Consider the following 13,515-nt stretch of genomic DNA (forward strand, 5'->3'; position numbering starts at 1 on the left):
TATATATATATATATATATATATATATGTGTGTGTGTGTGTGTGTGTGTGTGTGTGTGTGTGTGTGTGTTAGGCAGAGTCAGGGAGACACCATGTTGCTGCTGAGGAAGCAAGAGATCCAGGCATCACCGGTAAGCCAAGATCACGTGGAGATGCACAGATTAATAAAAAAGGGCTAATAATTAAAAGAGAGATAGCCAACAAGAAGCCTGAACAATAGGCCAAACAGTTTATAATTAATATAAACCTCTGTGTGTTTATTTGGAATGAAATGGCTGTGGGACTGGATGGGACAGAAATGCCTGTCTCCAAAGTATCATCTATTTTATTGAGTGTCTGGGAAACCTAAAGGCAGCGTTTGTCATTGTTTTGACAACTTCCCACAAATCTTACTTACCACCGCATATTAACTGTCTATTACAGATCACTGAGAATTTGCCATTTTCACATTATAGAGCCAAAGTTATAGTATTGGCCTGGCACTGAGTGAGACATTACAGTCAATCCCTAGCAACACAAAAAGGAAAAGTAGAATGAAAGAATTCCTAATATAGCAATATGGTTAATATTACAGAACGTCAAAAATCAACACAGAGGCCTTAATAGCCATAGTGTGAAGGCTCAGAGCTAGAATTAAAGAAGGATGAAAATCTCATTATACTTTGCAATTGCTCTACTAAAAGATCTGCTATTTGTGGGCCATTTAGTTTGTGCAGACATGGAAAGAATGTGATCAAATATGGCCAGTGGCCAAATCTATTGGAACTGGCAGAGCTTGTTTCTCTAAGTCACAGAGGGCTAGGGTATATTATCAATTCCGTACAAACAAGGAACAGAATGGACTTGAAATTCAAATGCAACTCACCTCCCCGCCAGATCTATGACATACTTCACAAACACGGCAACATCAGAGACTGCGGAAGCGAATGGTATAAAGAGTTAAAGGTAACTAGTCCGGTTGTAGCGTGTTGGTTGCCCCAAAGAGAGAGCTAGTACTAGAAAAAAAATTGGTGAAGGCTCATAGGAATGTTCAGGGGCCCTGGAGTAATAGCCGTGGAGGCGTACCAGCAGTTAGGAGGGATGGGAAAGACACCCGAAATGGGGTCCACATCAAATAGACGGCAAACGTGACTTGAACAGAGGAGGAGGAGGACAAGATTCAGTGGTCCCAGAGGCCCCTCTGTGTCACACTCGAAGGGTGTTCTAGGTCCAGGTGTCATCTAGCTATTGAATAATTGAATAATTCTTACATGTTCGTTGTGCTATCTGTTGTACAAGAGAAGCACCTTTTAAATAATTTTCAATTAGCACACAAAATGAGTTTGTTATTATATTTTCATACAAAACAGATAGGCATTCATTGCACTCTGCTCATAATGTACTCCCCTACTGGACTTCCTCAATCCCCTGTGACTGTGACTGGCTGGTCCCCTTCCTGCCTCCCTATAACCCCTCTTAGGTTTTCAGGTCACGAAACACAGAACCCCCAACATAGACACATGATATAGCTGTGTGTGTACATGACTAAATCTGGGTCTGCTATGAAGAGAAAATATGTACTCTGTCATTTCTTTTGCTGTGCTTCTCCGGCAGACAACCCCTTTAGAGTCACTCCTCTTGTATTTCATGCTGTATGCATACAAATCATATCTGTCATATTGTAGGCACCATGCCATTTACATATGCCCCCACCAAGTGGCTGCGCTTAAACTCATTCACCCAAACTAGAACATTAAGATTCTATAGTTCATGCAAAATTCTCCAGCTCTAGGATTCAGTTACAAAGATACCAACCCCACTCCCACTCATGTCGCCCCCACCCCTCTGGCCTTGCCGCCCATCCCTTACTCCTTTAACCCCTCCATCTTTCCTCCCATCCACGAAACATTACTGCACAGATATGCACTAGCTATGCACTTGCAGGCCTCTGGCAGAGAACAGTGGGAATGGTGCGTGCGTGCGTGCGTGCGTGCGTGCGCGCGTGGCTGCGCGCATGCGCGCGCGTGTGTGTGTGTGTGTGTGTGTGTGTGTGTGTGTGTGTGTGTAGGCATTATGCTGGCCTGCCCATGTCACCTGGCAGAATGCACGCAGGCAGTACCCTGGTCAGCCCAGGGTTCCATGGTTGCATAGTCTGCAAGCTGGTGCAAAGGACCCTTTAAAAGACAGACCTGGCCACTTATGCTCCCCACCCCCATCTCTCTTTACAGCTCTCTTTCCCATTGTTCCCCTGGGGCAGACAGGACTTTTCCTGTCTCCCTCTTCCCTTCTGTCCTATCTCTGTCTTTGTCTCTGTCTCCATGTCTCTACCTCTCTTTTCTTTCCTCCCCCCCCCCCTTTCCTTTCTAACAAAACTTATCACTTAATCTCTGTTTGGCATCCTCGGCTGCCTTGGAATCTGCTCAATGTTCCCCTCTCGATTTATCGTTAACACCCATTCCCAAGAAATTCTTAATCCAGGAAGGAAGATATATGTTTACTTAAGTAATCATGTAGGTCAGCTTAAAATATTTCTAAAAAAGATTCCCTTAAAAGGTGGACTCCAATTCTCCTTGAGAGTATGGGTGTGACATAAAAATGTGTTTTTAATACGTATGTAGGGAGAGGCCACACTTGAAGGCAAAGCACAGTAGGCATGGCGTGCCTTCCCTGGCCTTCTCTCTGGGTTAGCGTGCTGGGCTGTGAAGATCAGGGTGGGGTAGAGAGGCCCCCGGGTTAAAACTGATGTCCTTGACAACGGCCATAGAAATGAGCAGGGCGGAGCCTCCCGCCCTAGGCAGGACTTCCGGTGACTGCAGGCTGCCAGAAGCTCATCAGAGACTGAGCCAGACCCACCTGCAAGCTGCTTGCAGCTCCTGGTTCCTGCGAAGTTTGAGACAGCAAATGCTTGTGCCTTTAAGCCACTAAATTTTGGGGGTGACTGGTTAAGCAATAAAAGATAAGGAATATGCCAAACGGGGTAAGAGCCAAACAGGAAAAAGATAGCATTTATGATTGCGTATAAAACGGGGGTAGGGATGAGACGAGGAATCTTTGATGGCTTGGCAGTGGATGAGTACTGAGATAAGATCTGATGGATGAGTAAGAGCTATGGAGCACAGAAGGAGGCGGAGAAGATCTGGACATGCAAAGGCCCAGCACTGCTTTAGAGACTTGGGGGTAGGCCAGTGTGCCTGCCTGATGGCATTTCGTGGCCAGCAGGAGCCACTGCCTGAAAAGCCACTGGTAACTGATGGCTGGCGAGCTCCAGTAGCTCTGTGCCATGTGCGCCCAGCAGCGAGCGCTGAGTGGACTCCACGCTTTTTGTTTGTTGGTTTGAAGTTGGGAGGGAAAAAGACCTGGAGGGCATCAGATGGGCATGGGTTCCATCAAACCACATTTTATGTGTGAAATTCTCAATACTGGGGAGCTTTTTTGTTTGTTGTTTTGCTTTGTTTGGTCTCAGTCCTAATTGCAAAGTGGCACTATGCAGGAATTTTAAGTGTGTTACATTACAAGGGTAAGGGTAATGTAATCACTGCTAGGATAGTGGATTTTAAGGGTTTCCTTTTACAAATTTACCTCATTTTATGTTACTTAGAAGGGTGTGTAGAATTATTTGTAATATGTATATATGTATATATGTACGTATTTTGATGGAGGGATGGATGACGGGTAGAAGGCAGAACTGATGTGCATTTTAAAAACCATTTAATGAGTATACTTCTTAGAAGAGAATAAACCAGCCTTTAGCAATACCACATTGCCTAGCAGGATAATAGTCTTGAGTTTGTCTCTTTTGTTTCCATTAGCATGTTACATGTGGACATACCCTGCTGTTCATAAAAATCCCTGCCTCGTCTTCCCGAACGCTGGGATTCCAGGTTCACACTCCCCCCACGCCCAGCTGTCATCTTTGCTGTGTTTGAAGAGTGTTGGCTGTCAGAGCAGAGGACACGAACACCATCAGGAAGAAAGTTCTAGAGTGCAAAGGTGCAGATGAGTGTGAGGTCAGCCTGGGTCAGTGGATCCAAGCCTGCCTGGGCTAAGGAAACACCCCGGGGCTGACAGCATTGTCCCTCGGTGGCTCTGACCCTCTTCTTACTAAGTGGGGGTATGCTCTTTCATTTCCCATAGTGTAAGCCAGTTCTGGCCTTGGGGGGAAAGGAGAGTGTTGCGGTGAGATGTTGGAAACGCTGTGTTCAGGTCTCTCATCGTGTCCCGCTCCAGCGGCTCTGAAGGCCAGCAGATAAAGGTTGCTTTTACGAGGGCTGGCTGTTTACCCAGGCCCTGATTGTGCCATGAGGTGATCACCTGAGTCACACACACTGGAACACAGAGTCCCCCCCCCCCCCCCCACTTCAGGAGTTGGACTTTCGCAGGGACTGTGGGCAGGGACGGTCTGGAATGACATTTGAGACTGAGTCAGGGTGTTCAAGGAAGAATCCAAGTTTCTGTAGCCAAGACAAGATTCCAGGATGGCAGGCCAGCACCATGTCACCAAAACGTGCCTGGGCAGTGGCTCTTCTCTCAGGTCAGAGTCCTGAGAAGGCAAAGATAGACAGACTTTGGGACGAGGTGCAATTGCATGAGAAACGCCCCCCCCCCAGCTTCTTGATTGCTGTTCAGGGCTCATAAACAGAGAGAGCGCTGAAGAAGCCGTCTTCCCCCACCATTCCTGTAAATATGGACATGACTCACTTTCCCCGCCATCTCCAAAATGCCACAGATACGGCAGTGGTTGATTTGATTATTTTAAAATAGCTGGTTTGGGGGTGGTCGTGGGGATAAGGGTGAGATTCTTTGGATGGCTTCTTCTGTTTGTTTTAGTTTTTCCGGGTAAACTGCCTCATGTCTAAGTGTCCTGCGGGCAGCTTCACAACCATGCCTCAGGCCTTCCTGCATTCTGACAGGGGCACCGAACTTCTGCTGGTCTGACCTCAGAGCCCAGGCAGGAGGCAAGGTTCACCCTCCTACCCTGACCTCTGCCTCCAGCCTGTCATGAGGCCCACAGGCATGTATTCGACCTTTCTATAGAGATGCTCATTGACTGCACTTACAAACACTGGTCCCCAGGCTTTGTTACCTCCCCTTTCTGAGGAGGGGGGGTTGTAGAGAGGTGGGGGGAGCAGGAGGAGGAGAGGGAGGGGGAACTGTACTTGGTATGTAAAATGAATAATAAAAACGAAAACTTCTGGTCCCCACCTCCAAGGTGTCAGTAACCATTCAGTCTACATGTGGTATCAAGGATGCTGGTGACAATGCTGACCATCACAGTAACAACGTTTTACATTCAGCCTATGCAATGGGAAAGGCATTCGTGGGTCTCTGAATTAGTCAGAAGTGGGGGGCCAGGGGGAGGCCCCCTTTATGGCTACATGGATGCTGGAACCCCAACAACACCAGAAGCGATGTTGAGATCGGGAAGCTCAGCTGTTCGTAAGTCACATCAGGAAATCCAGGGTCCAGATAGGGAGGGGAGTACAGTCAGAAGGGCCACCAAGGACAATCCCAGGGAGGGACTGTTTAAAGAACAGGGCATAGAGCCAGGGAAATCAGAAGGGCTGTGCAGGCAGGCCTTGGGGCTCGCAAGGCCCCGGGGCTAGGGTTGGCCACCAGGGAAAGCTTCTTGGCCTTCAAGGATGAACAAAGGAGGAAGCTTCAAGATGGATGTGCTTGAGCTGTGTCTATGGGGGAGGTTCCCTACCCTACCCTGGCCACTGACTGGCCTCCAGAGTGTGACCTTGGGTGGAGCAGAGTCCCAGCTTATCAGGGCTTCGCAAAGAGAAAAGGAGAAGATGAATATCTGTCTCATTCCTGCCCTTTGCCATCTTCTCTGGGTGGTTCCCATTGGCCAAGCAAGAGGCCAGGAGCCTGGTTCGCTAGACCCAGTCAGCTACTGGACCAGGTACTGAGCAAGGCGGAGGAAAGACTTGATGAATCTCTAGCACAGACCAACTCCAACAGGTGGACCGCCTTCAGTGGCAAGGAACCGCCACAACGGGGTCAAGCTGCACCCGGCAGTGGTGTCCGTTGTAATTCGGGTACCAGTGAGGTTGAGTTTAGGAGGACTGCAAGGGGAAGGAGACTCTTGCAAGAAGCAAAGCAAAGCAAACAAAAGGACAAGATGCTCAGGCTGGTCACATTTGGTCCTGTGGCAGACTAGCAGCGAAGCATTGTTAATACACAAGTCAGAATGAAAACAGCAAGCAGATGCTCTTCAGGACATCGGGGTAGAGTTGCCAGAGAAAATACAGGCTGTTCAGCGAAATCCCAGGATTCACAGGGACAACTGCTAATGCTTTTACTATAATTATGCCCCCAGTCTTGCCTGGCATGGATCTCTGTCTTAAGATCTTACTGTTCATTTGAAAACCATTTTTAACCGGCCAGTGTACTGTGAAACCAAACAGGAAAATATCACCTGTAGGTTAAGAGTTCTGTTTTCAGTTAAGACAGTTAAGTTCCTGTTTGTCCGACTCATCAGCACCAGAGGTGATTGATCACACGTGGGTGGGAGTTACGTGGGCAGGAAATACTTCAAGATGTACTCTTCACTTGATTGGATGTAGGTGGGAGGTACACAGGCACGAAGTACATCAGGATATATGCTTGCCTCTGATTGGATCTGATGGGAAATATGGTGGCCTTATGATTTTGCCCATTTTAAGGAAAAAAAAACAAAAACAAAAACAAAAAACCGTGACTCATGGCCATTTCCTGGCCAGAGCCAACCCTCCTGGCCAGCATGTAATCAAAGCTTGCTTCAAATTTGGCTCAAAATTGTGGGTAGTTGTCTTAGTTTTGATTGGTGGGATAAACGGTGCATTTTAGACATGTAAGTAATCCTGATTAGGGGCCGGTGTGGAGAAGGCTGAGCAACCGTATCTGTATCACTGCCCAAACCCTCTGATGCTTCCCTCTACTGGCCCACGCCTGATCGAAAGAAAAGCTCTTAGGAATAAGGTATGGTAAGGGGTTTCTGGGAAAATGTGAGTTTTCAACACCAGTGCCTAAAATACCGAAACGTATATTGGAAAGAAGAAGGAGGAGAAGGTAGAATAAGGCCAAATAAAACCATTGCATAAGCAAGAGTTCTCACGGTGTGACGGTTTCTGGGATATTTAATATTAACACCAATCGATATCAATAATATTGTTTCCTTACTTTCTGCTGAACCCAGGGGCTGGGGTTATCACTGAGCAGTGAGCCAGACCCTGGATTTGATTCCCAGCACCAACAGTAACAATAACTCGGCAAAAGACCCTGTGGCAAACAGGCGGCAGGTTTTACCATGTCTTTGCTTTTCTGTGACCATGGGTCTTCATTGAAACACAATTTAAATTGAACACCATGCTGAAGTAGAATTTCATCTATATCTCCTAATCTTGCCTCACAGCTTAAAAAAAAAACTCCCAGTAGGAGAGTCCAAAGTGACAGCCTTCCATTTAGTAAGACATTTGGTTTGTTTGCTTGATATGTGATGTCTTTGCTTAGCTTAATAAGAGGAGTCAATTAAAACCAAATTGCTGTCTAAGCAGATGCAACTGTCAACATTCAGAAAAGAAAAGAAAAATGGGAATAAAACGCCAGCCAGCTCTCTGTGGTCGTCTTTGGTATGATAGGAAGTGATGTGACAGAATGTGTATGTTTCTGTCCTATACGCAGTTGGGACACTCCCTCACCGGACAGTCTTACTTTTTCTCTATATTTGATCACAAGCTGAGACAGTTCTAATTGTCAACCTCATACAATCTAGGGCCTGGGAAGAACATCTCATCTTCATGAGGGATTGTCTATATCAGGCCGGCCTCTGGGGGGACACTTGATCACCTGCAGACCCAGCCTGAAGTGGGTAGCACACTCCCTGGTTGGAGCCTTGGACGGTGTGAGAGCTCTGAGAGAGGGCTGAGCACTAAGCATTTTCTCTGCTCGTGGCTGTGGGTGTGATGCGACTGCGGCTAGGTCCTGCGGATTTGGCGTTTCTGCGTTGGTGGACCGTGAATCGGAATTCCAAGATAAAACAAACCCTTTCTTCCTTAACTTGCTTGTTGTTAAAGGTGTTTTACCCCAGCCACAGAAATTGAACTTGAACAGAGGTATTTCTTCTAGCTTGTGCGTTTTGTGGGCAGCGGGAGCCTTGAGAAAGGATGAGAATCAGCTATGCAGGGCAGGGTTGCAAGCAGGCAGTGCTTCTTGCTTCTCTTACGTAAATGAGACGGATGCCAAGTCCTGGACCGATCTGAGGTTCTGCTGCAGGAAGTCTTCAGGGCCTACAGTGAGGGGCGTCTGTCTCTCTTACCATCCAAAATGGAGGCACACAGTGATCCAGGCCAGGGAAGGGACATGGGGAAGAGTGGGGCAGCCATCTTGTCAGCCGCTGCAGGGCGTTTCTGGTGACACGGCTTTGATGGTTAATTTGAAATGTGCGCTCCACGGAGCGTTATTTGGTCAAACGACATTCTATAATGTGTCTCTAAGAGCACGGGAGTAGCACAGGATGCCTACCCTAATGTGCAGTCAACTGAAGAGCTGAGTAAAGCAAGTGTAGACTCATCTGAGTAGAACACTGCCTGAAAGGTTTTCCAACCTCTAAAACATTTCCTGGGGACCAAATGTTTGAACAAGAGCCTGTGGGGGGCATTCCACATTCAAACTTCAGCTCCTGCCTCCTTCCCTCCTTCCTTCCCTTCCTCCATCTCTCCGTGTGTGTCTGTGTGTGTGTGTGTGTGTGTGTGTTGAGTAGATTTCACACCATTCAGAGTAGCCACGAGTCATACTGGCATCCTCTCTTACTTAAGGAAATGGTTACGTTTGCCACCTCAGCAGTCTGAGCCTCTGTCATCACAGCATCTGCCCTCTGAGTTCAAGAAGCTATCATTCAGTTGTAGACTCCTTCATTTTTACCATACATCCAAGGTATTTCAAATGCAAACATCTCTCCAAAGATAACACTGTTACCAGTGTACCGATACTGCACTGATATCATTGTCTATGGAATGGAAATAATCTATTTGATCTGCCTTCAGCATAGTGTGGAGTTAAGACTCATTGCCTTTGAATATCAAATAATAAGGGCCAATTGTTCACTCCTTTTATTATGGCTAGAAGTTCATCAGAGGTGAGGAATGACAAATGAAGGTGTGGACAATGTTGTCATGTTGCTCAGTTTCTGGTCTGGGGACTTGTAAGACATTTCACTAGCTAGTGGCAGATGATGTCACACCTTGGTTTTGGAAACAGCCCTCTACACTCTTGTAAGAGCGGGGAATAGCTACTCGTATTTTCTCATGCCTGCACAAGGCTACCTGGACACAGCTCCTGATGGTGACTCTCATGGCTGGCTGGATTTTCCTCCTACCATGGGGAGAAAGAGGAGACTATGGGACCTCGGTGTGCTTTGCAATCAGTGGGCCATCAAATTCACTATAGGATGGGAAAATGAATAAACTTCCAGGGCCCAGAGCAACACAGAAAATATTATACAGCAGCTCGATGCAGTGGCGGAGCTTTTGGCCATTCGGGACCCACCTGACTCTAGAACATCTGTAAGTGATGCTGCTCAGTGAGATGCACTCAGCATCCGGATCCCAGTAACATCCTTACTAAACCTCTCACCTCATCTCCCCCCCCCCCCAACTGAGTTCTTCATCCTTTTCAGAACCTTCACTTCTGCAAAACAAACAAAGTACTATCATGGACTATGGGAATTCTGATGAAGAAGTCTCAGCTAGCTTTACCCAGATTGTCTCCTTTTGATCTTTGAATAGCAGAGCTCACAGACTTTGCGCTGTCTTCTGACTCTCCCTCAAATACAACGCTATCCCCTCACCTACTTTGAAGTCTTAGTTACACATGTGGTGAGTATTCCCTTGCCTCTGGTTAGAGGATTACTAAGGACATAATTAATTACAAATATTCTTCAAAACTCCTTGACATTGAATATGGGAATAATAATAATAATAATAATAATAAAATGACCTGTAGGAATGAAATCGTCTGATTTAGTGTAGGAGAACATGGGGAGATGGGTACATCTGAATCAAAAGGGTTTGCCAGTAAAACTAAAGATGAGTTTTCTATTCAAAGTGGCTTTTGATTGCTTTGCTTTCAGCGAGAGTGCATGAGGGTTCTCCAGAAAGAAAATCAGTAGTGTGTGTGTGTGTGTGTGTGTGTAAAGCTACAATACAGACACATCTGTCTATCATCTATCTATCTATCTATGTATCAGCTATCATCTATGTATGTTACACACATAAGTGTGCAAAAAGGATTTAGCTTATAGGACAGGAGAGTACTCAAGTGCGTGTAGAGTTAGTCAGCAAGCTGGAGACTGAGGAATTGCCAAAGGCCTCAAGCCTGTCCATAGAGCAGGAGGCTCAGGACTCCGGGGAAGCCCATGGCTCCTATGAAGGCAACAAGGAGGAAGAATTTTTATATGCTTAGAGAACAGCCAGCATTTTTGTTTCAGAAAAAGCATACGGCTCTAGACAGGGGACCCTGCTTTTCTCTGCTTATTTAAATACCAGCAATTGCATGTAAAAACACTCCCCCATAGAAACATCCAGAATATTGCTCGAACATGAAACTGACATGTGAAATTAACCATTGTAGACCCTCTCTTGTCACAGATTTTTTTTCAAAGCACTCAACATTCCTGGCTTCACATGTTAAAATGAAAGTACCTTAGACCAATTAAGTTTAGCACGCCAAAAAACAAAAAACAGCCGATTCACAAATTGGGCAGCAGCTGCCAGGGTCACAGCAGGTTCCCAGAACTCTCCCAACAGTGTGATCTGACAGCACTTATAGGAAAATAGAAGCATGTCATAGAAAACAAGTTAATTTGTCCCAGCTTAGTCAGCCAATCACACGATTGATTACAGCCTAACCTGTTAATTATTTATTATAGCTTTATTAGTTAATTGGCTACAGGGCCTCCAGAAGCCAAATACAGTCTAGTTGCTGTGATTAGATTCTGTGTAGGTCAGCTTTCCTGGGCTCTGTGTAAGACCTCAGTTCACACCCTGTAAAATTTTGCTCAACACATAGCACAGAAAGCAGCTACTGTTCATTATTTGTTTAATGCTATCACTTGGCCATCATCAAACATTAATTATATCAACATCTAATTGGGACTGAGGATTTAATTACATGTAAATCCTTGCACCTCCAGCTTCATGTGTGTGCTAGGCACGGGTCGGTACGCAAAAGCAAGAAAGAAAAGCTGCCTCATGGCTCACAGATACTGCCTAGGAAGTGCGACTCAAGGGCTGTACCTGAGAACTTCCTCCCGCACTTTGTGCGCCTCTCCTTAGACATGTGCTTTGCTTTCTCTTGTGACTGTGCTTTCAGAGTTGGGACCTGCAAATGTCATTGTCAACCACCATTGTGTTGTGGTTTGGTTTGGTTTTGTTTTGATGCAGGAAGTGCAGAAGGAGCAGTGAAGAGTGTCACTCAAAAGATCAGAAGGCGGCAGTAGGGGGAGTGTCAGCTCGGTGATGGGAGGTGGAGGGAGTAAAGAAAAACAAGAACCCCTGGTAGAGTAGCGAGGGGAAGCTGGATGGAGGGCGGCAAGGTGGGGAGAGACACCTGGTTGCATTCAGCTCTGTATCCCTGAAGACGCCAAGGCTGTACAGAGAGAGAAAGTCTAGCCCAGGTCTAGAGAAGGGAAGAAGAGCAGAGGAGCTATCCTTTGTTGCTATAGTTTTCTTTTCCCCTCCAGATCCTGCTGCTTCAGCCCCAAATGAACACACAGAGACTTATGTTAATCATAAAACTGTTGGCCGATGGCTAGGGCTTCTCATTGGCTAGCTCTGTCTTAATTATTAACCCATAACTACTAACCTATGTATTTCTACAAGGCCTTATCTTACCAGAGAACGTCTGGTGCATCCTATCTTCCTGGTCTCGACATGGCAACTCTTTGTGGTCCCTCTCTGCCTATATTTCCCAGAATTCTCCTCATCTCCTAGTCCCACCTATCTTCCCCTTCTATTGGCCAGTGTTTTATTCATCAACCAATAAGAGAAACATATATACACAGAAGAACACGCCATCAATCCTTCTTGAAGGACTTGAACAAGAGCTCGAGGCCTCCAAGACAGTGAGCGACGGCCCAAGTCAGAGCGAGCTTGGACTAAGGGGAAGCTGAGCGCATTGATCATCAGTGTCTGTCTCTCTCATTGTGTGCTGTCAGCTGTGCAAACCGCCATGAGTCGTTAAGTCTCAGCCTGATGCTTGCTCCTAGGAGAGTGCATGTGGTTGGCGTCTTTCACCTGCATTCAAGCCTGCACAGTGACGGAAGGGTTCTGACCTGTCTACGCTCCTCTTGGAGCTGGGAGCAACCTGCTGATGCTGAGTCTTGTTTCCGGTGTTATCTTCAGTGCCTGGCAGCTGTTTCTCAGTGCAAAGGAGGAGGAGAATGGATGGGGAGCCCATTCCTGCTTTCCCAGCGTTTAAGGCGGTGTTGTTATGGGAATTGGGGGGGGGTGACATAGGGGCAGTGATGAAACAAAAGGGTTGGGTGCCGTTCCTGGCCTCGAAGAGACCGCAGCATGATAATATTTACTTGTGAGACAAGTTGCCCAATACCATTCCACAGCAAGGAGCAACAGGAAGGCTAGATTGTGCAAATAAAAATACAGGGTGCCAAGTGAAACTTTTTTTTTTAAAGCGGAAAATGATGACATTTTATTTGAATTAATTAATAAAGAGTAAAATAGTTAATTCTCTAGTAAGGTCAAATGCCTAACTTGCAACAAATCAGTAGTAAGAATAACTACAATCTAAGTGAAACTTTAAGTAAGTAGTACATACTATCTCGTGGAATATTGGAGACAGACTCATCATCCACATTATTTATCAATTATTAGAATTCACATGTGTCTGAACCGCCTATATTTTACCCTCCGTAGAGTACAGGGAATGGGCTTTAAGACATCACTTCTGTTCTCCCCCCCCCCCCACTTTCGGGAATGGGTGGGATAGTGGGCGTAAGTAGGTGACTTGATAAAGGTTTGCAGAGATCACAGGACAAAACTCAAGGAAGGGTGGTCGTGGGGGAAGAATCCCTATGTGACAAAGCACCCAGAATGGCATGTTCAAGACTGGCTGACATCTGGCTTGACAGGTGTGTGTGTGACAGGGGGTGACCGGTGACCGTGAAGCTGAACCATCATGCAGGATTTGTCATTGCCTCCTACTCTGCAGTCCCCACCTCCTGAGCGCCACTGCCCCGCCCCTTTGCCTCCCTTCACAGACAGGCAGAACTAGATCTTTCTCCCTGGGCAAATATTTTATCCATACTTAATGAGGCTTGAACACCCGCCTCTCCTTATAAACAGGAAAGGCCAGGAACATTTTGCAAGCATTATTAGGTTGCTCAGTGTTTCCGCGTGTGCTTTTAAACACTGCTATCAAAACAGCGATGTGGAGGAAAAAGTGAACTCCAATGGCAGCCTAGCGAATGAAGACGTGACCGTGTGAGAGGCATGAGTCTTAGGGTGCTTGTCATCTCACTGGTACCTGTCTTCTCTTA

The sequence above is a fragment of the Phodopus roborovskii genome, unplaced genomic scaffold, assembly GCF_943737965.1.
Source record: "Phodopus roborovskii unplaced genomic scaffold, PHOROB, whole genome shotgun sequence".
Taxonomy (NCBI): domain Eukaryota; kingdom Metazoa; phylum Chordata; class Mammalia; order Rodentia; family Cricetidae; genus Phodopus; species Phodopus roborovskii.